We start from the raw sequence: 26,785 nt of genomic DNA on the forward strand, positions 1-26,785 counted from the left end.
AAGAGTTTGAAAGGGACCCGGGAAGCTTAGCAGATACCCCAAAGAGCCCATGTCATTACCGATGAACTTTTCTGATTTTTACGTTGAGTTTTATTGTCAAATTTTTTATACTTTGTTGTTGATATTACATGCTCTTTGTTCCACTCTCCAATCAGAGGGATTTCAGGGGCAGAGAGTATTGATGAGGTATGAATACCAGGGCTGAGGTGATCTTGCAGGCTGGTGAGATGCCTTCAATCCTAAAGAAGTCCAAAGGAGGGTAGTCAGATGGGAAATGGATGACTAAAAAAGATATAGTATCCTTTTTTGGAAACTAATTTTAAGAGATATTTCATTAAATATTTCTCAATGACATATAAAGGAATTTTAATAAATCAAATATCTTGAGTTCCAAATTCTCTCCCTGAGGAGGCAAGCACTTTGATTTCCATTATACATGTGATGGCATGACAAACATATTTTCATATTAGCCATGTTGCAAAAGAAAACACATACAAATAAAACAATAAAAATAAAGCTTTAAAAAATATGCCTATATCTGTACTCAGAGTCCATCAATTCTGTCTCTGGAAGTGGATAACATTTTTCATCATGGGTCTTTTGGAATTGTCTTAGATCAATATCCTGATCAAAGTGCTAAGTCTTTCACAGTGGATCACCCCTACAATATTACTGTTATGGTAAAATGTCCTCCTGGCTCTACTCATTTCACTTTGTATGAATTCATATTCATATTCAAAATCTTCTTTTTTATGCTTCTCTTGAACCTTGTATCTGAAAGTCAAATTTTCTATTCAGTTCTGGACTTATCAGGAATGCTTGAAAGTCCTCTATTTTATTAAATATCCATTTTTTCCCCTTGAAGGATTAAACTCTGTTTTTCTTGGGTAGGTTGTTCTTGGTTGGGATCCCAGCTTTTCTGCCTTCTGGAATATCATATCTCAAGCCCTCTGCTCTTATAACATGGAAGCAACTAAATATTGTGAGATCCTGACTATGACTCCATGGTACCTGAATTGTTTCTTTCTTGCTGCTTGGAATATTTTCTCTTTGATCTGGGAGCTATAGAATTTGGCTAAAATATTCCTGGTAATTTTTGTTTTGGGACCAATTTCAGATGGTGATTGGTGGATTCTTTCCATTTTGATTTTACCCTCTAGGTCTAGATATTGGGGCAGTTTTCCTTATTAGTTTCTTGAAGTACAATGTCCAGGCTCTTACTTTGATCATGACTTTCAAATAATCCAATAATTCTTAAATTATCTCTTCAATATATTTTCTAGGTCACTTTTTCCCCCAAAGAGATATTTCACATTTTCTTCTATTTTTAAAAATTCTTTTGACTTTGTTTTATTATTTCTTGGTGTCTTGTGAATTCATCATTTTCTACTTCTCCAGTTCTAATTTTTAAGGAATTCTTTTCTTCAGTGAGATTTTGTACCTCCTTTTCCATTAGTCAGTTTTGTATTTTAAGGTGTTATTTTCTTCAGTATTTTTGGTGCCTCTTTTACCAAGATGCCAATTGTCTTTTTACAGTTTTCTTCATTTATTTTCATTTCTTTACCTAATTTTTCCTCTAACACTCTTGAGTTTGAAAATCAGCTTTTAACTCTTCCAGAAATTCTTGGTGTCCAATTCACATTTTTTCTTGGAGACTTTGCCTGTAGCTCTTTTGACTTTATCATCTTCTTTTGAGTTTGTGTCTTAATCTTCCCTATCACCACAGTAGATTTTTATGATCGGGTTCTTGTTTGTTTGTTTTTGTTTGCTAATTTTCACACTCTACTTCTTAATTCAGAACTTTATTCTAATGTTGAACTCTGTTCCAGGTGTGGTGGGGGAGAGGCTCTGTGTTAAACTTCAGACTTTTCTGCACTGCTATTTTCAGAGCTAGTTATAGGAGTTTGGAAGTTTTTGATGCCTCTAAGGTGGTATGATGTGGTGTGGTCACTGCTGTCTTGGTCTGTGCTCTGGTCCTTACCCAGAAAGAGCCCCTGATTCCTCGGGATAGCAATTGGTACTCAGTAATGGTATTCTTGACAGAAATAGGGAAATAAGGAGGAATGGGTTTAGGAGCAAAGATAATGAGGACTGTTTTTGATGTTTTGAGTTTGAGATAGTAATAGAGACATCCAGGTGGAGGTATCCAAGAGGTAGCTGGTGATGTAGAACTAGATCTAAGGAAAGAGATGAGGGGCAATATATAGACTTGTGAGTCATCTGCATAAAGGTAATAGTTGAACTCATGGAAGTTGATGAGGTCACAAGAGAGCCTGGAATAAGAAGATATGAAGATCTGGGACAGAGTCCTGGAAGATGCCTATATATAGTGAATGAGATATAGATGATGATGAGTTAGGGTGGACCTTCATGGCCATCTCTAGTTCAGCTTCTGTCTGAAAAAGAATCTCCATTGCAATTTACCCAGCAAGTGGTCATTCAGATTCTGCTTGAAGACTCCTGGTGAGGGAGAACTCATTACTTCCAAGGTAACTCATTACACTTTTAGTTAGTTCTAATTACTGAGAAGTTCCCTCTTTTAAGAAGCCTAAATGAGTTTTTTTACAACTTCCATCCATTCTAGTTCTGCCCACTTGGACTGAGCTGAACAGGTCTATTCTCTCTTTTACATGATATCCTTTGGACCAGTGGTGGGTAGTGGGGGGTGGGGAAATGAGGGGGATAGACAATCAGCGTTAGCAACTTGCCCAGAGTCACACAGTTAGTAAGTGTCTGAGGTTGGATTGAACTCAGGTCCTCCCAACTCCAGAGCTGGTGCTCTATCCATTGTATCACCTAGCTGCTCCCACATTATGGCCCTTAAAAAAATTAAATTTTATTTTATTTTCAAATATTAGCCTTTTTACTCTGCCGCCCCATTAAGAACATATGAAAAACAAGACCTGTTATACACATGTATAGTCAATCAAAGTAAAAGTCTCTGCATTCTGAGTCTTTCACCTCTTTATCAGGAAGTGAGTGACATGTTTCATCATTAGACCTCTGGAGTACCAGTTAATGATTACTCTGATTAGAATTCAGCATAATAGCATTTCATCACATTTATATATCATAACTTGTTCATCCATTCCCCAGTTGATGGACACCCCTTCTAATTCCTATTCTTTTCCATCTCAAAAGAAACTATAAATATTTGTATACAGCCTTCACTTTTGTTTTGCTCAGGATTAATCTCTCCCTTAATCTATTTAAATTCCCCCTAAACCCTTCTCCCCCTTTCCTCTTTTTTCATTGTTGAGTTAAATATATTTCTGTACACACACACACACACACAGACACAGAGTTGTATATAGCATTACTCCCTCTTTTGCCCAGTTCAGATAAGGGTGAGGTCCAACTGTCAGCTGCTCCCTTCCCCCACCTCCTTTTTTGTATAGATACTACTTGTGTACCTCGATTATGCAAAATGATTTCCCCTGGCCTTCCTTTCCCTCCTTTCCCACACCACATGTATACCTTTTCTTCTCTTTCCATTCTTAAGATCATCAAGGCATAAGAGAACTACTCTCAGTCCTTGTCTAATTGGACTCCCTCTATGAAACCTTATGATGATAGGGTTCAGAGGGCACACATGTATTATCTCGCATATTTGAATGTAAGCAGTTTATTCTTGTTTAGTCCTTTATCTTTGCTCACTCGTGTTTACCGTTTTATGTCTCTCTTCACTTCTATGTTTGTATTTTAAAGTTGCTCTGAAACTCTGGTCTTTTCATCAGGAATGCTTGGGATTTCTCTATTTCATTAAAAGTCCATTTTTCCCTCAGAAGCATTATATTCCATTTTGCTGGGTAAGTTATTCTTGGCTGTAAGCCTATGTCCTTTGCCTTCTGGAATATCATATTTCAAGGCTTCTTTATAGTGGTAGCTGCTAAATTATGTGTGATCCTTACCATGGTTCCTTGGTACTTGAATTCTTTCTTTCTGACTGTTTTGCAGTATTTTTTCTTTGACATGGAAACTCTGGATTTTGGCTATGGAACTTCCTAAGAGTTTTCATTTGGGAGTATCTTTCAAGAATTTACTGGTGAATTCTTTCTATTTACACTTTACCCTCTGGTTCTAAAAGATCTAGACAGTTTTCTTTTAACATTTCTTGAAAGAGGATATCTAGAACTCTGGTTGTAGTGTTCAGCCAGTCCAATGATTCTTGAATTTTCCCCAGTAATTTGTTTTCCTACTTGGTTTTGCTATGAGACACCTTAGGTTTTCTTCTATTTTTTTCAGCTTTTAGACTTAGTTTTAATATTTCTTGTTGCCTCGTGGAGTCATTGGTTTTTGTTAGGTCATCTGAATTTTTAGGACATTTGTTGCTTGACCAAGGTTTTATTCCTCCTATGCCAAGCAAATCATCTTCTTTCCAATTCTTTCTTCCATAGTTGTCATTTATTTTTCAATTTTTTCTTTAAGCATTTGCATTTCTTTTATAAAAAATGTTTTTAAACTCTTCTTCAAAACTTTTGCTTCATTTCTTCCAGGAATTCTAGCTGAGTTTGTGCCCAAGTTACGGTTTTTCTGTGGTGATGCCTGTAGGTGTTTTGGAGTTACTCTCTTCTGCATTTGTCTTGAGTATCCCTGCCACCATAATAGTTCATAGTGGTGAGTTTTTTTGTTTGACCATTGTTCTAGGCCACTTCTTGACTTTGGACTTGATATTGGGCTCTACTTCTAGAGGGAAAGTCTGGGTTGATCCTTTTGCTGTTTTCTTGGGAGTATTGAATGTTGTAATACTCCAGGATATTGGGGACAGTCCAGGAACTTGCAGGCTCTCAGTGCTCTCAAAATGATCTATAGTTCTATCTAATTATTGCTTTTTCTAACTCCCTACCTCCACCCTAGGCTGAGCTCTACAAGTTTCTGACCTGAGTTTGGGTCTGGGTAAGAGTAATAGACTGTTAGTGGACTCTGATCCATCAGCCAACTGGAAAACTCTGTTGGCTCAGAGCAGAACTGTAGGCTCCCCTTTGGTCTGAGATTCCTACCTTGATTATTCCTCTTTGGGCTAAGCTAGACATCGGAAATGAGACCCTGCTTTCTGCCTGACGTCTGAATGATACCACTACTGCTTTCTGAACCTCCTCCTAGAATATCCATCTAGAAACACCTAGAACTTCCTTTCTGGGGAACACCACTCTCTTGTACCAGTCCCCTTTTCATTCCACCCTGTATCTGTGACCTGGGACTGGGTAGCGAGTGACAAAGCTGCCAGTTGGCACCTGTCCTTGTTTCAATGTCCCAGTGTGGGTTTGAGGGTATCCTTTGTATGAGTCTGAGACCTATTCCTCCCCTGGTACACATCCTCTAGCTCTTCTCCACACTAAACATTCCCAGTTCCTTCAGCCTTATAATGGCATAGACTCAAAGCTGTTCAGCATTCTAAGTGGTCTACTTTGGACCTCTAGTTTATCAATGTCAAATGACAGTGCCCAGAACTGAACAAAATACCCCAGATATGGTTGGACAGGGGTGAGATTCTTTAAGACTATCATCAAAGTCTTGAAGAGTGGTCATTTGGGAAGAGGGAAAAATAATAACTGACATTTATTTATCACTGTGACATCTTCAAAGCACATAATATACGTTACTTTGATACAAGGGCCCTTTTGTAGTATCATAAGATTTCAGGTATATAAATTGGTTTATTGGCCATCTAGCCAAACCCATAACTGAAAAAAATTCCTTCTATAACATACTTAACAAGTGGCCATTTAATCTTTACTTGATATTCAATGAAAAGAAATCAGTTTCCTCCCAAATTAGCCATTCTACTTTCTGATAACTTTTCTTTGTTAGCACATGTTCCTTCATAGCACCTTGACCTACCTGTGAATGTTATCTTGTCAATTTTAACAATCTGTGTGCAGGATCTGGAAGCTCCACCTAGAAGAGGAAGATGCTAATGATGCCAGGTCACCGGACAGCATTGAGTGAGAGGGGAGGGGCGGACTACTCTGTGTGGTGGGGTGCTAGGGATTGGTCAGCCATGACTGTTACTTTAATGATGATGCCAAAAGTCAGGAGTCAATTTTGACATTTTTCTGGGGTTATTCTCCCTACTCTCACTCAAACTGACATTTTGGGTTCCCATAGAAAGACTGAGTAAGCTCTGAGGGATTAGGAGGCTGTCTTTTTTCATGCTATAGCTCACAAGCCCCCAATAATGTGCTTTCCCTCATTTTTTTTTTGGTCTACCAATTAGTCAGCCAGACTTAGCATTTTAGAAACAAGTATTACCCACCCCAAATGTTCACACAGACTATTTGTGCCCGACCTGTGGTAGAGCATTCTGAGTTCATATTGGTCTGATCAGCCACAGTTTCACACACTGAAACTTGACTCTAACCCAGTGATGTCATTTCAGTCCTGTTAGAAAATGAAGGACAACAACCAATTACTCTATTTACTACTGTGGAATAGTTGATACAAAGCATTCCACTCTAAAAGTCTGTAACACATTTACTTGCCGGCATATACAGAATCTAGAATTGTTTACTACAATGGCAGGAATGAACCAAAATCTTAGGCTGTACTGAGGCCGTACTATGGATAGAATATTGGACTTGATATCAGGAAGAATGAATTAAAATCTAAACGCAGACATTCTCTAGCTTTGTGACCCTGGACAATGTACCTGTTTATTTTCACAGCCTCTAGAATTTGTCTTTTTCCTTTTTTTGGTCAACTATGTCAATTTGCCTTTTTTTTTTTGCTTCAGCTAAAGCATAATTGATTTTACTCCCACCTTTCATTTTAACTATGGGTACACCTTTCTGTTTCAAGTGTATTTCTTGTATAGAACATATTGTTGTATTCTGTATTCTAATACATTTTTCTATGCTCTTCTGTTTTATGGATGAGTTCATGCCACTCCCATTCCTAGTTATCATTGTTAATTGTGTGTTTCTCTCCATCCTATTCTCTTATGCTTTTTATACTTATACTCTTTGTTTCATACCCATAACTTAGTTGGGCAGAGATCTAAGTCTGGAAGTATGCTGACATGCCAAAATTAAACAGGTAGGGGGTGTGTGTGTGAGAGGTGGTGATATTCTGCTCATACACTCAAGCTGATGCTCATTCTTCATTCATAATAATAAGAGCTGATACTGACATAACGTTTTCAAGTTGGTAAAGTACTTTACATACCTCTCTTTCTCATATCAATCCTGCAGTGGACATACTATCTCCACTTTTAAAGAGGCATTGCCACTTTATAGATGAGAAAATAGTCTAGAAAGAAATGAAGTGACTTGTCCACAGTAACTGTCAATCAGTAGCATCAGTCTTAATGGCCTTCACAGAGTCTTAAAGTTGGAAAAGACCTTAGAAATCATCCAGCACCAATCTTTTCTTCAGCATCCCTGACACATGGTCACCAATCCTCTACCTGAAAACCTCCCGTGAGGAGGCACCTGCTGCCTACCTTGGCAGCTCATCTCACTTGGGATAGCTCTTATTCTTAGGATTTTTCCTTACTTTTGTTGTTTGTGGCCAACTCTATGTAACCTCAAGAATGTTATCCACAGGGTTTTCTTGGAGAAGATACTATATTGGTTTGCCATTTCCTTCTCTAGTGTCTCCCCATTTTACAGATGAAGAACTGAGGCAAACAGGGTGAAGTGACTTGCCCAGGGTTACATAGCTAGTAAGGGTCTGAGGTCAAATTTGAACTCAGATATTTCTGACTCCAGGCCCAGTGCTCTATCCACTGAATCACCTAGCTGCCGCTGTTATTCCCTATGTCAAACCTAAATGTGCCTAACCCCCATGGTTTCTGTTTCTTCTTTCTGGAACCAAACAGAACAAGGCTCATCCTTCTTTTACATGACAGTCCTTCAAATACAAGATGATATCTATCATAACCCACTAACTTGTCCCTTCTCCAAGCTAAACACTCCCAGTTCCTTCTATAAGACCATGAGTTTCTTCCCTACCCATGCTCCATGTTGTTCACATCTGTCCTTATTCAACCCTTTAGTTTAAGTGTACATAAGGGAGACTTCCCTCAATCTGTCTCCCTCATATCCTCGATTCTGTTTTGTGGTAGCACCATTTCCTAGATCTCACACCTCCAGATCACACAGTGGGACACAGGATGCCATAGAGGGGACCCTCAAATCATAGGCTATATTGAGAACTTGGAGATCCAATAGACCCAAACTCTCTCTCCCTCCTCAAATGACCCTGTATTTACCTATGATTTGTGAACATGTTGTAACCTTCCATTAACATGGTAGTTCCTTGAGGACATAAGCTGTTTAGTTTTGGGGATATACACATAGGAAAACCCCGATTCAAGTTTGGCCACTGACATGTCCTAGTTGTGTGGCCCTGGAAAGATCACTTAGCTTATGGGAACCCTGGGTAATTTTTTTAGGATTTTAAGTTACAAAACAGTTTGCCTATCTGCATTGGTAACAGGAGTTTCCATGTGGGGAGTTCCTTATTTGGATGAAATCATAGGTTCAGACCAATCAATCCCCTGCATGGAGTTCAGGAATTTATATGCAGATTCTTTTAAAAGAATTTCTTCAATGTAATTTAATTAAATTGAATTGTAGAGGGGTCAAGTGAATAGTGGTCAAGGGAATAGTGATTCTTCCCCTTTTAGGGTCCCTCTGTGTGGTTCTGAAGCCTCCCCTTTGCAGAAGGGAATCTTTTCCCTGTTTCTGCTTCTCTAGGGGACCCACATGGTTGTGCTTTTGTACTAAGAGGAGGAACTGAAGCTTTGAGAAACATTATCACTGCCATTTCAAGGATTTGGATGCTGTACTGGGGACTCTGGTTTAAAGTTAAGCTGTAGCTTCCTCTTCCAAAAATGGGGCCTTGGGAGGATGTGACTAATATCTCTCAACTACCTGTTTGAATTGCGGATTTGGGATTTATTAGTAAATCTGATGAAATAGTAGAAAGAGCTTAGAACTAGGCACCAGAAGATGGGAGTTTGAATCTTAGCTCTGCCACTTAATTATGTGACCTTGAGTATGTGATTTAGCCTCTCTGCACCTTGGTCTCCTCATATACAAAATATGAATAATATTTGTACTTCATGAGCTTTGGGGGAAGAAATTTCTATTTTATCATGTGCTATAAGGAATAGTCAGTTCCATATGACCTAATATTATCTATATGTACCAACTCTGCACATCCACACAAGACATCTCTCATGGATGATACTCACTCACTCCTCACCCTAACCTCTTGGAAGTCTTAGCTTTCCTTCAAAGCCACTCAGGAGTCAAGTCCCACCAGAAGTCTTCCCTGACCCCTGCAGTTGTCAGTTAGTCAAAAAGCATTTATTAAGTTTTATTTATTTTTTTATTGTTTATCTATTTATTATTGCCTTCTTACAAAGGAAGGCAAAAACACAGCTCTTACCATCAAGGAACTTACATTCTAATAGGAACAGCAACAAACGAATAACTATGTATATATAAGATATATACAGAGTAGATGGAAAGTAGTCTCCAAGGGAGGAATTAGCATTTGAGGGACCAGGAAAAGGGTCCTATAGAAGGTGGGATTTGAGCAGAGTGTTGAAGAAAGCCAGGGAACCTAAGGGATCCCAGAGGATGAGGAGGGAGAGAGTGAAAATGGTGGCCCCTACTGTAGATGTCCTTGTCAAGTAGTTTAACCAAAAAGGGGTAAAGAGCTGTGGCATGATAACCAGTGTGGATGATAGGAACAATGGAGGATATTTTTAAGAATGGAGGAGACATGGACATGTTTATAGGCAGGAGAAATGGAGCCACTAGATGGGCAGAGCATGAAGATAAAAGAAAACAGAGATGATGGTGGGAGCAAACTGATGAAGAAGATGGGAGAGTATGGAAGGAAGGCTGCATGCTGAGTTGTTAATCTCTTTCCTAAAATGACCCCTAGTATTTGTCTTACTTTCCATTTACACTGTATATATCTTGTTTACATGTTACACTGATGCATAGTGAAGTGAATAGAACCAGGAGAACATTGTACACAATGACGATATTGTTTGATGAAGAACTGTGAATGACTTAGCTATTCTAAGCAATACAGTGATCCAAGACAATCCCAAAGGACTGATGAGGAAGTAGACTATGCTCCTCCAGAGAAAGAAGTGATATTGACTGAATACAGATTAAAGTAGGTAATTTTCACTTTCTTTCATTTTTCTTTAATTGAGTATTCTACAAAATGACTAATATGGAAATGTTTTACATAATCGCATATGTATAACCTGAGTGCTTTCCATCTGGGGGAGGGGAGGAGAAGAGAGGAAGGGAGGGATACAACTTGGAACTCAAAACTTTAAATAAAAATATTTTTAAAAAGAACAAACAGGTTATTGAAGTAATTCTTAAAAGAAAGAATGGAAATTATCAACAATCATATGAAAAAATGCTCTAAATTACTAATTACAAGAAAAATGCACTGAGGTTCTACTTCAGATCAATCAGATTGGCAGAGACAACTAAAACAAAATTACAGTTGTCAGAGTGATTGCAGGAGGACAGACTCATTGCTGTGCAGTACCTTCCTTCTCTTCATTATTTCCTATTTATTTTCTTTTTTTGGTCTTTTTTTTTTGGAGGGGGAAAGGCAGGGCAATTGGGGTTAAGTGACTTGCCCAAGGTCACACGAATAGTAAGTGTGAAGTATCTGAAGCGATTTCAACTCAGATCCTCAGTGCTCTATTCACTGCACCACCTAGCTGCCTTCTATTTATTCTCTTCATATCTTGTTAGTATATATTTGTTTGTTATCTTCCCCATTAGATTAAGAGCAGAAACTACCTTTTACCTCTTTCAATATTCATAGGCTTTGCACAATGCCTGGCACATAGCAAATGATGAATGTTTACTGATTGATTAATTATTTTAATATACTAGTATATGTGTTACCTAGGCCACAGGCACCTTGGAGAGCTTCTCTCTTCCTCTGTCTCTCTGTCTAGTCTTCTGGTTCATAGGTTTCCAAATTTTCTGTAACAGAACAGAAAGTGTCTTTAATTCCTCCATTTAATTTGATGCAGTATTGGTCTCTTCTATTCTTTCTTCTGATATGAATTACAGAGACCAAAATTCCATTTTGGAATACCTTTTCATACATTTGTTTTATATGACATTTTCTGACAGTGACACAATTTCTCTTGTATGACATATACTTTGGGTTCAAGAAATCAACAAGTCAAATACAAGATTAGGGAAGCATGATAAGAGCCATTTTTCTGAAAAAGATCTGAGGACTTTAATGGACAATACTAAAGTGTGATATGGTATTCCCTAAACTTAAAACTAGTGCAATCTTAGGTTACATGAAGAGAGTTTCCAGAATTAGGGAGGTGATATTCACATCAAAAGTAAAGTAATCTTGGAGAACCATAGTTTAAAGACACTGAAAACCTGGAGAATAATCAAGCAAAGGCAATCAGGATGATAAAGGGCCTCAAGTCCGTGACCTATGAAGACTGGTTGAAGGAAACATTGAGAAGAAAGGACACAGTATGGCCACGACCATTGTCTTTGAATAGCTAAAAGACTGTGATATGGAGGAGGGATCAGATTTGTTCAACTTGGCCCAAGGGAACATAACTAGCAGCAATGAGTGGAAATTGCAGAGTCAAATGTAAGCTTGATTTAAGGGATGGGGTGGTGTGGGGCAAGCTTTATAACTAGAGCTCTCTAAAAGGAGAATGGTTTTCCCTGTTAAAAAGTGGGTTTTTCTTTTCTAGTAGTATGCTAGATGGCCAATTTTTCAGGCCTGTTCTAATGAGATTTTTTTTCCCCATAGAAATTAAACTAAATGAACCTCTTGAGGTCCCTTTCAGCTCCTAAGTTCTGTGCTTCTGCTACATACTTAAGAAACAAGGAGACTGGGGTGGTTATGTGACATAGTGAATAGAGCACCTGCCCTGGAATCAGGAGGACCTGAGTTCAAATCCAGCCTCAGACACTTAACACAAAATTAGCTATGTGACCTTGAGCAAGTCACTTAACCCCAATTGCCCTACCTTCCCCCTTCCAAAAAGCAAAAAAAAAGAAAAAGATAAAAAAGAAACAGTGGGAGCCGTGAACCACAGATTGCTATGATTCTGTTCAATGCTGTTGACTCAAGATATTTGGATTTCAATAAGGCTTTTGATAAATTCCCTCCTAGTATCCCTGTGGAAAAGATAGTGAGATATGGACAGGGTTAAGTTTTAATTAATTCTATAGAGTATGAACTGGTTGCACAAGTAGACCCAAACAGTGGGTAATTAATGGGTTGAGGTTCTCTCGGAGCTAGGTCTATAGCAGAGTGTTATAGGGACTTGTCATTGGCCAACTTCTATCCAATGACTTGAATAAAGACTTGTATGAGCATGATGAATGGTCATCAAATTTGTAGGTGACACAAATCTGGGGGACACCTAGAAGGGAGTGCTCGAGTGGCATTGCTTTCCTGCTATCAGTGTACTTGAATTGTGGCTCCCAGAGCTGAAAGCAAAATTCCAGATGTGGTCTGACCAGTGCAGATAACAGAATCGGGATCCAAAAAGGTCTCAACAGGTTGGAATGATGAAGCTGGACCTAACACAATGATATTTTATAGGGACACATGTCAAGTCCTACCCTTGGGTTCAAAAACTTCCAAGTTGTCCAGACCTGGAATTGTAATTGTCTGAGCTTCTGACCAAGATAGCTTCTTGGACAAAAGCAGACCTTCCAGCACCCCCACCCCTGCTCCAACAAAAACCTGATATTTGTGCCAGGCTGAATAATGATTAAGAAATCCAATGAGAGGGGCGGCCAGGTGGCACAGTGAGTAAGAGCACCGGCCCCAGAGTCGGGAGACCCAAGATTGGTTCTGGTCTCAGATACTTGGCACCTACACAAAAATAACTGGCCATGTAACCTTGAGCAAGTTACTTAACCCCAATTGCTTTAAAAAAAAAAAGAAAGAAATCCAATGAGAAACTACAGTGACCACCTCCATTCCATAATTGCACCAAAGTCAGACAGAAATTGATGAGCAATATGACAGGGGGCTGCCAATGCCAACAGAAGCAAACAAACTTGGGGCAGCTAGGTGGCTCAATGAATAGAGCACGGGTCCTGGAGTCAGGAGGACCTGAGTTCAAATCCGGACTCAGACACTTACACACTTACTAGCTGTGTGACTTTGGGCAAGTCACTTAACCCCAATTGCCCTTCCAAAAGCAAAAAAATAAAAATAAAAAGAAGCAAACAAACTCATTGTAGCCACCTGACAACCCAGTGGAGATAAATATTGCCTGCAAAGGTATATGTAGGCAGACAAAGAGTGGAGGGATCCCTGAGAAAGACTCAGGGCAGAAACTCACAGAGTGGGCCTTGGAAGCAATAAGAAGCAGCAGTGACCAGAGCAGGTAAAGTATCACTCGGACCAGAATTACTCTGAGTCAAGAGGGAACCAATATTTATCAAGTGGCTACTAAATGCCAAGCATCGTGTTAAGTGCTTTACAAATGTCTCTTTTGATTCTCACAATAACATTTGCAACAACCCTTATAAGAAGGTACGAATGTCTCTATTTTACAATTGAGAAAACTGAGTTAGAAGAGGTTAAATGACTTGCCCAGGGTCACACAACTAGTATGTGTCTGAGGCCAGTGAACTCAGGTCTTCCTGACTTCAAACCCCATGCTCAATCCACTGAACTATATAGGTGGTGCTAGGGACCACAGAGTCCCAAGTACTCTGTCTTTAGACACCAGTGAGTACTTTGAAAACCCATAATTCTGAACCTCAAAAATCCAAAAACACCAGAAGGTTGAGATTAGTACAGGAATCTGTGTGATGTAGGGCAAGTCTAGGTAGAACCTACCACCTCTCTCAAAAGTACAGAAGAAGGCTGAGTCTCGTCCTGGAAAAGACCTAATTCATGAACAAAAACTGAAGAGATGAATCTACCAAAAAAGAAAACAACCTATATAAAAAATTATTCTAGATCTAGAGATCCCCAAAATCCAACATGGAAACTAGAATCGCTGTTATATGAGAACTGGTTAAAGGAATTGGGGGAGAAAAGGAATAAGGACTGAAAGCAAGGAATCAGAGGGGAAAATGGAATTTCTACAAGGACTACATGACTACCTAGAAGAAATGAAGCAAGGAATTTTTTTTTAATTAAAGAAAAGCACTGCAGAAAAAGGATGGAAAGGGATATAGAATAACTTAGAATAGAAAAGCAGTATGCTTTTCCAAGTAGAGACTCCCTGAAAACTGATATTGATCAGACAGAAATCCATGATCTCTTAATTATCAAATCTAATGGCCTTTTCTTGACCTTCATCCTTCACAACCTCTCTGAAGCCTTTGACAATGTCAGTCACCATGTTCTCCTTGATATTCTCTTCTCTCTGGGTTTTCAGGACACCCCTTTCTCCTGGCTTTCCTCCTACCTCTCTGATCAATCCTTCTCAATCTCCTTTGCTAGATTTTCATCCAGGTCATGGTGCCCCCAGGGCTCTGGCCTGGGCCCTCTTCTCTCTATATACTATTTCACTTGATGATCTCATCAATTTCCATGAATTCAATTGTCATCTTTATGCTCATGATTCTCAGATTTATTATCCTGCCCTAACCTAACCTTCATAGCCACATTTCCAATTGCCTACTGAACATCTCAAATTGGATGTCTTATAGACTTCTTAAATGCAACCATGTCCAAAACTGAACTCATCTTTTCCGTCAAACTCTCCCTTCTTCCTAACTTTCCTATGACTATTTTGCTTGTTTTTTGGGAGGTAATTGGGGTTAAGTGACTTGCCCAGGGTTTCAGGTCCTCCTGAGTCCAGGGCCAGTGCCCTATTCATTGGGTCACTAGCTGCCCCTTCCCTATTACTATTGAGGGTACCACCATCCTCTCATTCAGTCAGGCTTGCAGCCTAGGTGTCTTCCCCAGATTACTCAATCTCTCTCTCCACCATATCTAATCTGTGACCAAAGTCGAGTGATTTTACCTGTGCAATATGTCTTATATGCATCTCCTCTTTTCTGATGCTTCCATTACCCTAGTGATGGCCCTTATCAACTCATATAGGAACTATTGCTATTGCCTAGTGGTTAATCTCCCTAAGCATCTCCCCACTCCTGTCCATTGTCCACCCAGCTGTCAAAAAGATCTACTTAAAGCATATTTCTGATCAGTGGCTCCCTTTTATATCCAGGGTAAAATATTAACTCCTTTGGTATTCAAAGTACTTCACAATCCTAGCTGTCTTCTCTCTTTCTCTGGGCATTTTCCCTGGCTTTTGCCATTGCATAGAATGCTCTCTCTTCCTCCTGACTTCCCCGGTTCCAGTTAAAATCCCACCTTCTGCAAGAAACCTTTCCCAATCTTCTTAATTATAGTCCTTTCCTTCTGTTTCAAAATTTGTCTTTTCTATATCTGAAGTTGTTTCCCCCATTAGACTAGTGAGCTTCTTGAGGGCAGAAACTGTCTTTTACCTTTCTTTGTATGCTCAGTTCTTATCACTTGGTACATAGTAGTAGGAGCTTAATCAATATTTATTGACTGACATAAGTCAGCAAGAAATAAAACAGAATCAACAAAAAAATAGAAGAAAATGTAAGATGACTGATGTCAAAAACAACAAACCTAGAAAATAGGTCTAGAGGAGATAATTTAAGAAATACTGTAAAACCATAATAAAATTTCTTGATATATCAAGAACTCATAAATGAAAATGGTTTAGATCTATTACAACCAGATAGCAAAATGAAGATTGATCATTTCCTGAATGAACTTCCTGAAACCCCAAAAGGAAAAGACCTGCAAATGTAATGGTCAAGATCCAGAGCTTCCAGGGGCGGCCAGGTAGCACAGCAAGTAAGAGCACCGGCTCCAGTGTTGAGAAGACCTGGAGATCGAATCCCAGGCTCAGACACTTAGCACCCACCCAGAAACACCTGGCCGTGTAACCTTGAGCAAGTTACTTAACCCCAATTGCTTAGGGGTGGCCAGGTGGTTCAGCGAGTAAGAGCACCGGCTCCAGTGTTGGGACAACCTGGAGATCGAATCCCGGGCCCAGACACTCAGCACCACACCCAGAAATAAATGGCCGTGTAGCCTTGAGCAAGTTACTTAACCCCGATTGCTTAAAATAAAAAAAAAAAAAATTAAAAAAAAAAGATCCAGAGCTTCCATGAAAAAAAAAATTATATATAGATAGATAGATAGATAGATAGCAAGAATTCAGAAAGAATTCAAGTACCAAGGAACCATAATCAGTATCACACAAAACCTGGCAATTTCTCCTGTACATGAGGGGAAGAAAAGGGAATAGGCATTTGTATAGTACCTATTATGTGCCAGGCAGTGTACTAAGTACAGCTTAGGTTAAGTGACTTGTTCAGGGTCACAAAACTAGTAAGTATCTGAGGTCAGATTTGAACTCAAGTCTTCCTGATTCCAGGCCTAACAATCTCTCCCCTATACTAACCTAGCTGCCTCTAAGAGAGACAGTTTTTCCTCTATGATAAGAGAGCTTGGAATGCAATATTCCAAATGGCAAAAGATAGAGGTTTATAATAACAATTTGTACTGTAAAATTGAATATAATCCTGTAGTGGAATAAAAATGAATCTTTAATAGAATAGAAGACTTTTAAGAATTTTTAAATTTTGATTGGACTTGAGTAGGAACTTGAAAATACAAATACAAGAGACAGAAACCCAGAAAGCAATTTGAGCAATTGCAAGGGGAGCTATATGTCTATGTGGTGCTTACTTTCTAATATGAGGAGAAAAAAAAAATAAGTGTTGCTTCAAAACCTTAATGTGTTTGAATGGTATGGAAGGAGTTAAGGCCAGGTCTTAGTGGTGAATTGTTTCTATTCTGAGCACTTTAAGAGGGGAAAAGAGAAGAAAGCATAAAAGAAATATATTAGAGTAGAAATGAGGAGGAAAAGAGCAGAATTTGCTCTTTCTCATAATCAGAGTGTGTAGGAAGAAGAGTAGCCAAGTAATGGAGGAAACGGTGGAAGTGGGGAGAGGTATCAAATGAATTTCACTAATCTGAAATGGGCAAAGGAGGACAGAGCACATATATACATGACAGTTTGGTGTAGAAAATTTTCAGACTCATTAGCAGCAACAAGTCAGGATGTGGGGAGTAGGTGAAAGGCAGTCAAAAGCAAAATAAAGTTCATGATCCTGAAAAGGGGATTAAAAGAATAAGAACATAAGGTAGTGCCCATCAACCAGGGAATTGTTGAACAAAATTTGGCATGTGAATGTAATGGAATAATGTCTCCCTAAGAAATTACAAAAGAGAAAATTCCAGAGACTCTTAGGTAGTATGAACTGATGCAGAATGGAGTGAGCAGAACCTGGGAAACAATTTATAGACACAAGGACAACATTGTAAAGAAAAGCAACTTGGAAAAATTTATAAATTCTGATCAGTGCAATAACCAACCATGTCTCCAAAGGAACTATAATGAATCATGTTACCAATCTCCTGATACGGAAGTGATAGTCTCAAGATACAGAGACATACATTTTTAGACATGGCTCTGTGGCTTCATTTTGCTTAACTAAGCTTATTTGTCAAATTCACTGTTTTCTCTTGATTTTTAAATGGGAGGGGGGGGAATGGAGTTGGGGAGGAGAAAGGAAGTTACCACTGTTACCCATGTTTCCATGGGGAAAAAAAGGGACTATTGAAAAAAATTTAAAACAAACCAAAGAGAACAGAAAAAAATTTAGAAGGAAGCACAGACAAATGGTACAACTTGGAAAATAGCATGTGGAATTTATTATATTTTTTTTAAAGCAAGAAGTATAAACTAGAGAGTTACAATTTCATATGCAATCTTTTTGTGTTCTACTTTGTATACAGAAATGCTCTTTAAATTCATAATTTAAAAAATTAAAGTTTTAACGACTTGTGAGTCACTAGTGTGAGATGCAATGACCCCAAAGGCTATGAGACTCCCTGATAAGAAATGTAATCCAGAAACAGAGAAATGGGAGACTCATTACTTTCTGCCCTCATTAGGAGTGTTATGTCCAGTACTTGCTGGACATTGACAATCTGGAGCGCATCTTGAAGAGGGTAACCAAGATTGGAGGAAACTCGAAATGCTGCTATATGGAAATTGATTAAAGGAACTGAGTAAGAGAAGACTGGGAACGGAGAAGTAGGGGGGGAAGTAGACTTGAAAGCTGTCTTTAAGTATTTGAAAGGCTGTCTTACAGAAGAGGAATCAGCCTTGTTCTGCTTGGCCCCAGGGGAAAGAACTAGAAGCAGAGGGAGGAAGTTGCAAAAAGGCAAAATTTTTGGCTCCAAGTGAGGAAAATCTTCTTAGTTATTGGATGGAGCCATCTCAAAGTGGAAAGAACTGCCTCTGGATGGAGGATGGAGGATGAAGGAGTGAGGGTGTTCCCCATCACTAAATTTAAAGCAGGAGCTTTGCAGCAACATCATAAAGGTGATTTCATGGTTAAAGTAAGGGTTGGAGCAGATACTTGAAGAGCCCTCTTCCAGATATGAAAATTTATCATTCTATTGTTCTTAATATAAGTGACTTATTCTTTTGTTTTACCAGAGAATAAAGTCTCCCACCAAATGTTAATCAAATGAATAACATTGGCATTCTGATGGCATGTCCCCCCAATAAACTGCCTTATGGTTCTATCACACTACCTTGTACTTGCTTATTCTCTAGTCATTTGAAGTGTATAGGTCTTATCTCTGAGTAGGTGGTTGTTGGCTCCTTGGAGCCAGGGATATTCTATTCTATTTTGTTTGTGTTTCCCATCATGCTGTAATGCAATAGTACCTTAATTATCATTCTTTCTGTGGCATCAGGTCATCCCTAATTTGTGCTACTTTGATCAATATTCATCCAAGCACACCCTTCATCTATATAGTTTAATAGAATTTTGAATAGCAGGAAAGAACCTTAAAGATAATCTAAAACCCATCTTTTAGATTTGTAAACTAAGGCCCAGGGAAATTAAAAGATTTGCCCAGTGTTACATAGGTAATACATAGCTGAGCTTGAATTTGGACCTTGGTTTAGGCTCAGTTCTCTTTCTTGCACACCAGATTGATTCTCTGTATAAATTAATATCCTATAGGATAATCAAAATTCAAGCAAATTTAAGTCAACAAATATTTATTTGATGATCTGCCATAGTTTAGCATGGTACACTCTAAAATGACAAAAAACTTCACTTGGCAAATTTTCATCTTAAAAAAAAAGTTAAAGCTATATGTTCCCTGAAGCCTTTCCTGATCCTCTCAGACATTAATGATCTTTCCTTCCTTAAATTCACCAATAGAATGTAAGCTAATTGAGGGACTGTACTTTTTTTAAATCTTTGAATCCCCAGCACCTAGGACAGTGTCCAATGCTTACTGAATTAAAGTGAAATATATATGCTATATATATATATACACATCTACCCTGAACCACCTTAGACTTTTAACTGTGAAGTCTAATAATCTGGATCATACTTAGGCATTAGAAGTTTAAATTTTAATGAACTCTTTTCCCTTATGTATAATTTCTGTTAAAGTCTCCCTATAGCAGATAGAGAGTATATAGAATAAATGTGTATACATACAACATAAATGTGTGGGCATAAATATATGTGTATATATTTCCCTAAAGAGAAATAATAGGTAGCCCAATACACTTGGAAAATTCTGTACCTCACTATTGTGGGGCTGTTGGACTTTGATATGCTGACATGAAAGATTACTTTCATAGCAAAAAAAAAAATTCTGCTATTCTTCAATTTGACTTCAATGCTGATTGTAATGCCAATATATAAAACTGAATATTATTACTCCTATCTTACTTTTTGAGTTAAAGCCAGTCAGTATATATGATAGATCACTGCTACTTTATCACTCTAATATTTCCTAGATTCTAGAACTGTTTTTCCTGAGTTATATTTGCATCTGATTGATTCACTAAATTGAATTACCTATAATTGCTAAAATCCCCAAATTGTAGAGAATGTTTTCCAGTGATAAGGTTGATGGGAAAAGTGAAACCTCAGCCCCAGAACTTGATTTTATTTACACCACAATGTTGAACTGTAGCCCATCTTCTGGACATTGTCACATTAGAATATTTTCAGACACTCTATAACGTAGATTATGATCATAGTTAGAGTTCATAATACTTGGAAGAAAAAAAATTAGAGGTAATTAAAGCTGGAAGGGATTTAATGCAACTCCCTTATTTTAACAGAAGAGGAAATGAGGCCCAGGGGATGTAGAGTGACCTGCTCAAGGACACTTTCATGGCCCCAGGGACCAGAGTCTGGCTTGTGAATTTCCCTTTCCTCATCAACATAAAAGGTTTTGTTTCCCAAAAGTCTAGAGAAGAATCTGTCAAACTCCTGGCAAATTTCATATACATACATAATACACATACACAAACACAGATATGTGTGTATATATATGTTTATTTGTGATTTGTAATTTTAATATGTATATGTGTGTATATACATACATATATATACATATACACACATAAACATATTATATATCTGGTCACTTTCTGCATTTTCAGTTTAATTGAGATGGTTCTCAAGGGAGATTTTTTTTTATCAAATGTTGTAATAGCTTCATTATTCTATGGCATGAGGTGTTTTTAAAACATATATTTTGAGTTTATTTTTCTTGAAATAATCCATTATATTATTGGGTGAAAGTAGTCTCATACTTAACCTTTTGTTTCACTTAAATATATTTAAACTCCAATTTACTTACATTAGCTATTAAAACTCTATCTTTGATAATCATTAAAATTAACCTTACATCTTTCTTCAAATCATTTCTCTTATTGACAGATGAAAAAGAATACCACCACAAAAAATTGCTAGATTTTCATCTTGGTATTTGGAGACAGAATATTTTCCTTAGAAAGCACTCATGTTTAAAATTATTTTCCCCTGCTGAACAGCCAAAAGCTTCATTTGCTGACTTACCCCGAGGGTATGGTGCAAGATCTTCCAGGAGGGTCTGATGAACCGAAAGTACTTTGGGGGGGGGGGCGGTATTTTTATTGTGAAACAATTATATATTTTTTTGCTACTTACTTTTAATGTAAGTATAATTTTTGCATTCTACTTGTGACAAATGAACCCAGAAGCCTTTTAGAAATAGATGCATTTTTGGAATTAAAAAATTAAAAGCTTCATAAATAAGCTAGTGATTAAAAAAAATAAAACAAAACATTGAGTCATATGGTGATCATTGACCTACAGCATAACTTGGTTTTACTGTTATTATTCACCAGTCTCTGTTATTGCCACGTTTAGCTTTTGGCTGTAGTTTATTCATAGTATCCCTCTAGGTACAATGAACAATTTTCTCCTCTTTTTGTTGCCTTAGTGCAAGGTCATGATTTTTTATTTTTTTTGTTTTTAGTAGAGACAGAAAAGTTTGGACATCCATTGGCAATTTACAGCTAGTACAATGCTTTGCTGATTGCCCAGAGTACCCTGGTCAGTCAGCCTATGATCCATTCTGTACTTACTGGCATAATGCCCACCTCAATCCTACATTTATCAGCCCCAAGGGCTAGTATCCAAGGTGGCTCCCCATCTCTCTGCCATCTGAAGATGGTTCTGAGTTAGCCACTGATATGTTGAAGGAGTATCTCTGATCTGCATATAAACTGTGTCATAAACACACTTCACCCATATAACAATAAACAATCACTGGCCTTCATAACTTTTCCCTTAGCTGAAAATTAAAAATATGCAATGTATCCAGATGAAAATGATAAGAAACCTTGCTGAAAACTGCAAAATTAAAAATACCTAGAAATTAATTTTAAAATATTATTTTGATTATGATTAAAAAGATGCTGATTCCCCCTTTTTAAAGTTGTTGTGACTTGCTTTGTTTTTGTTTTTGGATTTCAATCACAATAACAAATGACCCATTGTGATTAATTGATATGAAAGACCCTTTTACACTAATATTAAACATCCCATGTGAAAAGAACCATTTTCCTTATTATTTTTATTGCTGTATTTTTAATAACTAAAATATTATTGAACTAATTGGTCATTGCCTTTTACATGTATTTCTCACAAGGAGGATTTTGAAACAGTAGTCAGGCTAGAACTAGAAACACTATCATGTCAGCTGTGGTCTCTGGTTCATGCTCTTCAATTCGCATTATTTTCATTACCTTCCTTGGGGCTATTGGGAGGCAAATACTTTGTTTTGTTTTTGACACAAAGTATTTTTCAATTTTTACTTACTTTTCCTCTTCCACATTGTCTTTTTGTGGCTTATTACTAATAATCTAGCATATCTCACAATTCAGTAGTTTCAAAGTACCACAGCATTCATAAGTAATGTCTTCAATATTATCATAACATTTTTGCAAAAGCTTACAAATTATTATTATTGTTATTATCATTATTATTTTGCTTACCAAATCTTGAAGATTAGCTTGAAGATAGCTAGGGAGCCCCCTTCAATCTATTTTACTGAAAAGGCCAAGTGAAAACTTTAGTAAATTGAAAAACATTAGCTTCTAGCAGCAAACATGATGGACTTCAATTTAAAAAAATGGTTTCCTCATTTTCCTTGGGGTTTCCAATTGGGAAAGGGAGAGAAAAAATTGTTATCTAGGAACTTATTGTACCTATATACACACTGACCATCTAGAAGAGCTTACACTACTTGGAAAAATCTATAAAACAGCATATCTAGCTAAGACCATTGGAGTCCATTAAATCAATTTAAGTTAAAGAACCTGACAAAGTGAGGCAAATACTCTGTAAACCTTAAAGGGCTTTAGAAATGGGAATTATTCTTATCTATTATTTAATCTTCTTTTACTTGGATCAGAAAGGAAAATGAACTTGTGTATGGGAGAAATAGTTTATCACTGTAGCAAAAACCATAATTTGGCAACTCAAAAGCAATGTTGAATTAAATTGGTAAAATTTTAAACTATATATAATATATACCCATATATGTAACAAATTTATTTTTGCTCTTTGCTTGGATTTACCAAAGGAAAGGGTTTTGTTTTAAATGACATGAAAGAGTGGTAAATAGTGTTATTTTGTCATTTGTTGCACATCAATTGCATGCTTTTAGACTGAAGGGATACAGGGGAGCTTTTGGACTTAGTGAGGGAAATTAGCAATTAAAAAATGATCATCTGAAATATAATTCCAATAAGGAAGGTATATTCCAGCAGACGTTCAACCTCAGAGAGGATGATTTGCTTTTTAAATATATAAAATAATAATATTGCTTTGGCTTTTTATGGCATTTTCTTTTTTTCCCATGTCTCTTACAGACCTTAATAAATTAATTTCCTATTAGTCTTGCAAGGCAAAAATTACAAGTCATATCCTGATTTGAGAAGTTAATAAATAGCAAATGATTTTGCCAAAGATCAGAGATGAAATTTACTGTTCTTACTCCTATGTCTAACCTTTTTTAACATGTGTTATGCTCTTCAGTATTTCAGGACATTTTTGTATAATTTCTATTAAACATATTAGTTTGTGAGTTGCTATATTATAAAGTTCACAGAGATTTTTTCCCCATGTAATTTTTATGAAAATAAGACAAGGCACTATGTGCTTCCCTCCACCTCACATAGGCCCACTATGGAATTTAAACAGAAGTGATAATAACTACTTTTTCCATAAATAAATATGTCTCTAAAATTGAAGTAATATTTATACATCATGGAAATGGAAATCTGTAGGGTCCAGAATGTTTTTATAAAGCTGGAAAACATGTTTCCCTTAGGTATTTTGCTTGTTCATTGCTTACAGTGTGGAGACAAGAAAATAGAGAATTATGATGACTCACATTAATCAGAAGAGCATTTTTGGTTATGTAGGGAGAAAGAGAAGTAAAAATTAAATAATACTATGGGAGATAAAATTAATGTGCTATAAAATAATTATGATTTTATTTAAAATATATTAAATAACTGTACTTTAATTTTAAAAAGGAGATAATTTTCTTTGTGTCTTCAGCTGTATTTTATACTGTTAGCTATTATCTCTCATTTAAAATTTAGATACCATAGTATACAGCATTATTTGCTTGAGTATTGATGAAGATTGTCCTATTGTTAATCATTAATAAGCTGCTTAATTTAATAATTTGTTCCCATGTGATAATATTTTTGTTATAACTTGAGGTGATTTCACTGCATCTTGAATCAGCAGAAAACCACAATATATTTATTCATTTTTAGATTATTTCTTCTAGTCATGTCTGAGGCTAAGTTCCTTCCAACCTGCTCAGTGTTATGACAAAAATAGAAACGCATATTTTAAAAAATGTTTCAAATGGTCCTTTTGGGTGGTTTGGTTTGAAGTGGCTGAGTGGGCAGTGAAGGCATTCACAAAGATGCTGCTTGGGGAGCTGGGGCCCTTTTTAATAGAAGTGCCTTAAGGGAAGGACCGCAGCCCCTGAACAGGGCCCAAGTGGCTCCTGAAGCAACCTAAGACTGTCGCTCAGAGAGGTACTATTACAATCTACACAGAAATTAGCCAAATAATGGGCTAATTCTTGCTGCGCACTCGTGTGAACTCCTTGGGCCGCTCCGAGGCCCCTTTCCCAGGGAGTGCCTAAGCTTAGGCTCTGGCCAGTGCTGGTTGTCAGCCTGCTTCTTCGGGGGAGGAGAGGAGGGGCGTGTTTTATTGTGGACTCAGATGTAGAAGTTGGTTCAACGTCTAAATTAAAATCTAAGTCTTGAAAAAGCTTGGCCTCATCACTAAGTTTACACACCCGAAGTCAGATTACTGAAATGGCACAGAAGTCAGAGTACTTGCTACGGCTTCCAGGGGCAAGGGAGACTGTCTGTCCCCTAAGGTTTCTCTTCCAAGTCCCTTGGGTGTTGACGGAGCACTGAGGCAAGAAAGAGCAGACTTTGCTCACCATCTGGCCTCCCCAAATCTATCCAGGACAGTGGAATATATTTTTCAAATACCAGTGTGTTAAGTGTTAACGGGTTTGGGGGCATTAACAACATTTTAGTTAACTTTGTCAATGACATGCCTTAAAATCCTGGCTAATAATTTCTCCTCTGAAGCAATTTGACCAACAGTGCTAACGGAGCAGAGAAATGCAGTTGGAATAAGGATTGGCGGCTTGTTACTTCCTCCCCCAAAGAACTGATATTTTTGGCTGACAGCGGGTTTTTAGGAGGTGGGGGCAGGAGAAGGCGGGGGGGGGGGGTTGGGGGGCCGTCTATGGAGCCGTTGCCCTGGCCTGTCCTAAAACTCTTGCTCGAGTGAGGTGGAGGGGAAAAGAGAAGGACCTAAATGAACGTAAAGTACCGGGAGGGCCGAGGTGCCTTTTCTGACTCTCTTTCTCTCTCTCCCCCTTTGCCCGCAATCTCTGTCCCTCTGCATGCCTCAGAAGCCATTTTACAGACTGCTGCTCCGCGAGCTCCTCTCCGGCTTTCGCAGGTGCCGAGCCGGCTGTGGGGGCGGCGGCTGCCGCTGCGGTTCTCTCTTGCCCCGGAGACAGGGACGAGACGGCTGGGCCGAGGCTGGGAAGACCAGGGGAGCCCGGAAGCCCCCAGAGCCCGCTCCCCGGCACCTGAGGCTCGCAGCCCGGCCTGAGAAGTCTGCCCCGCCTGGTGCTCAGACCAGGTCCAGCTCCGGGGTCAGCGTGCCTGCCGCTGGGGGAGTGTGCAAGACCCACTCACCATTAGGGGGGGGGGGGTCTTTTCAGTTAGAAAGCACCACTACTACCACCACCCAACGCCAACGCACTGACGATTTTCCCTTTAGTCCTCTGGCTCTAAGTTCTACGGATGCTCGGGAGAATGGCCTCTTCAATTCGATTCTACAAACATTTATTAAGCGCCTAGGATTTGTCAGGCACTGTTCATGTGCACTCTTAGGACCGTGCATATGCTTAACCTAGGCGGTAGGGGGGTAAATGAGTCCTGGAGCCTGTGCAGGGCAGCCCTGCCCAGGTGCCTTCCAACAGTTGCCTTCCTTCGATCGCTGTCTAGCTCTCTCGGCCCGTCGGTCCCCGGAGTTCTCGGGGACCAAGGGCACTGTGCGGCTCCTTGGGGCTCGGCTCAGCAAAGCGCACTGCTCCCTGCGGCTGACCTTCTCCCTCGAACTCCCTCCCCCCTCCTATGGGCCAGCTCACCTCGATGGGGACCCGGGACAAGCCCGCCCTCCTGCCCCCCCTCTCCACCCCGTCGCCTCTCTCGCTTCTCCCACGCTGCCCTCCAGCCTCCTCCAGCTCGGAGGCCCAAGGTCATAGCCACGATACTGCTGGATCGCCGCCGGGTCGAACCCCCTCCCTTGTCTGCCCCCCCCCCTATTCCGAGAACGAGGAGCCTGGCCTGGCGGGAGGGGGAGTTAGGGGGGAGGTGGGGAGATGCTGGCCCCTGAAAGCCGGTCCCCGGGCGCCTGGCGGCCGCAGCCAGGAAACGCCTGCCCCTCTCTCGCCGCTCCCCCCTCCCCCCGCCCCCCCGCAGGCCCCGCACAGACTCACTGCGAGGGCGCCTCCAAGGTTACCGGGGGGTTGGGGGGAGAGGCTTCGGCCACTCAGCCCCGCCGCCGCTGCCGCTGCTGGTGCTGGGGGATGAGACTGAGGGAGATTGGGGGTCCGAGTCGGGGGCAGAAAAGCAGAAGTCCCCGAGAAAAGGCAGCACTCTCCAAAGGGCGGCGGGCTAAGAGGAGCCCCGAGACTGGGAACAGGGGAGGCCAGGCTGGGAAGGAGGGAAGGAGGGAGCGAGCCGGGGGTGGGGGAAAAGGGGAGGAAGCCGCGGTCTCCCCCA

General features: G+C 39.2%; 1 long non-coding RNA gene across 1 annotated transcript; it reads right to left on the bottom strand.

Annotated features, from left to right (window-relative positions):
• LOC138165201 (uncharacterized) lies at nucleotides 1-26,785 on the bottom strand. Its single transcript, XR_011169305.1, has 4 exons — nucleotides 26,500-26,785; nucleotides 10,899-10,979; nucleotides 5,842-5,898; nucleotides 1-239 (listed from the first exon to the last, which is right to left on the bottom strand). It is a non-coding gene; the product is annotated as an uncharacterized lncRNA (long non-coding RNA).

This window comes from Petaurus breviceps, unplaced genomic scaffold (genome assembly GCF_028583685.1).
Source record: "Petaurus breviceps papuanus isolate PSGF00001 unplaced genomic scaffold, PetGlider_PUasm1.0 208, whole genome shotgun sequence".
NCBI classification, from domain to species: Eukaryota; Metazoa; Chordata; class Mammalia; order Diprotodontia; family Petauridae; genus Petaurus; species Petaurus breviceps.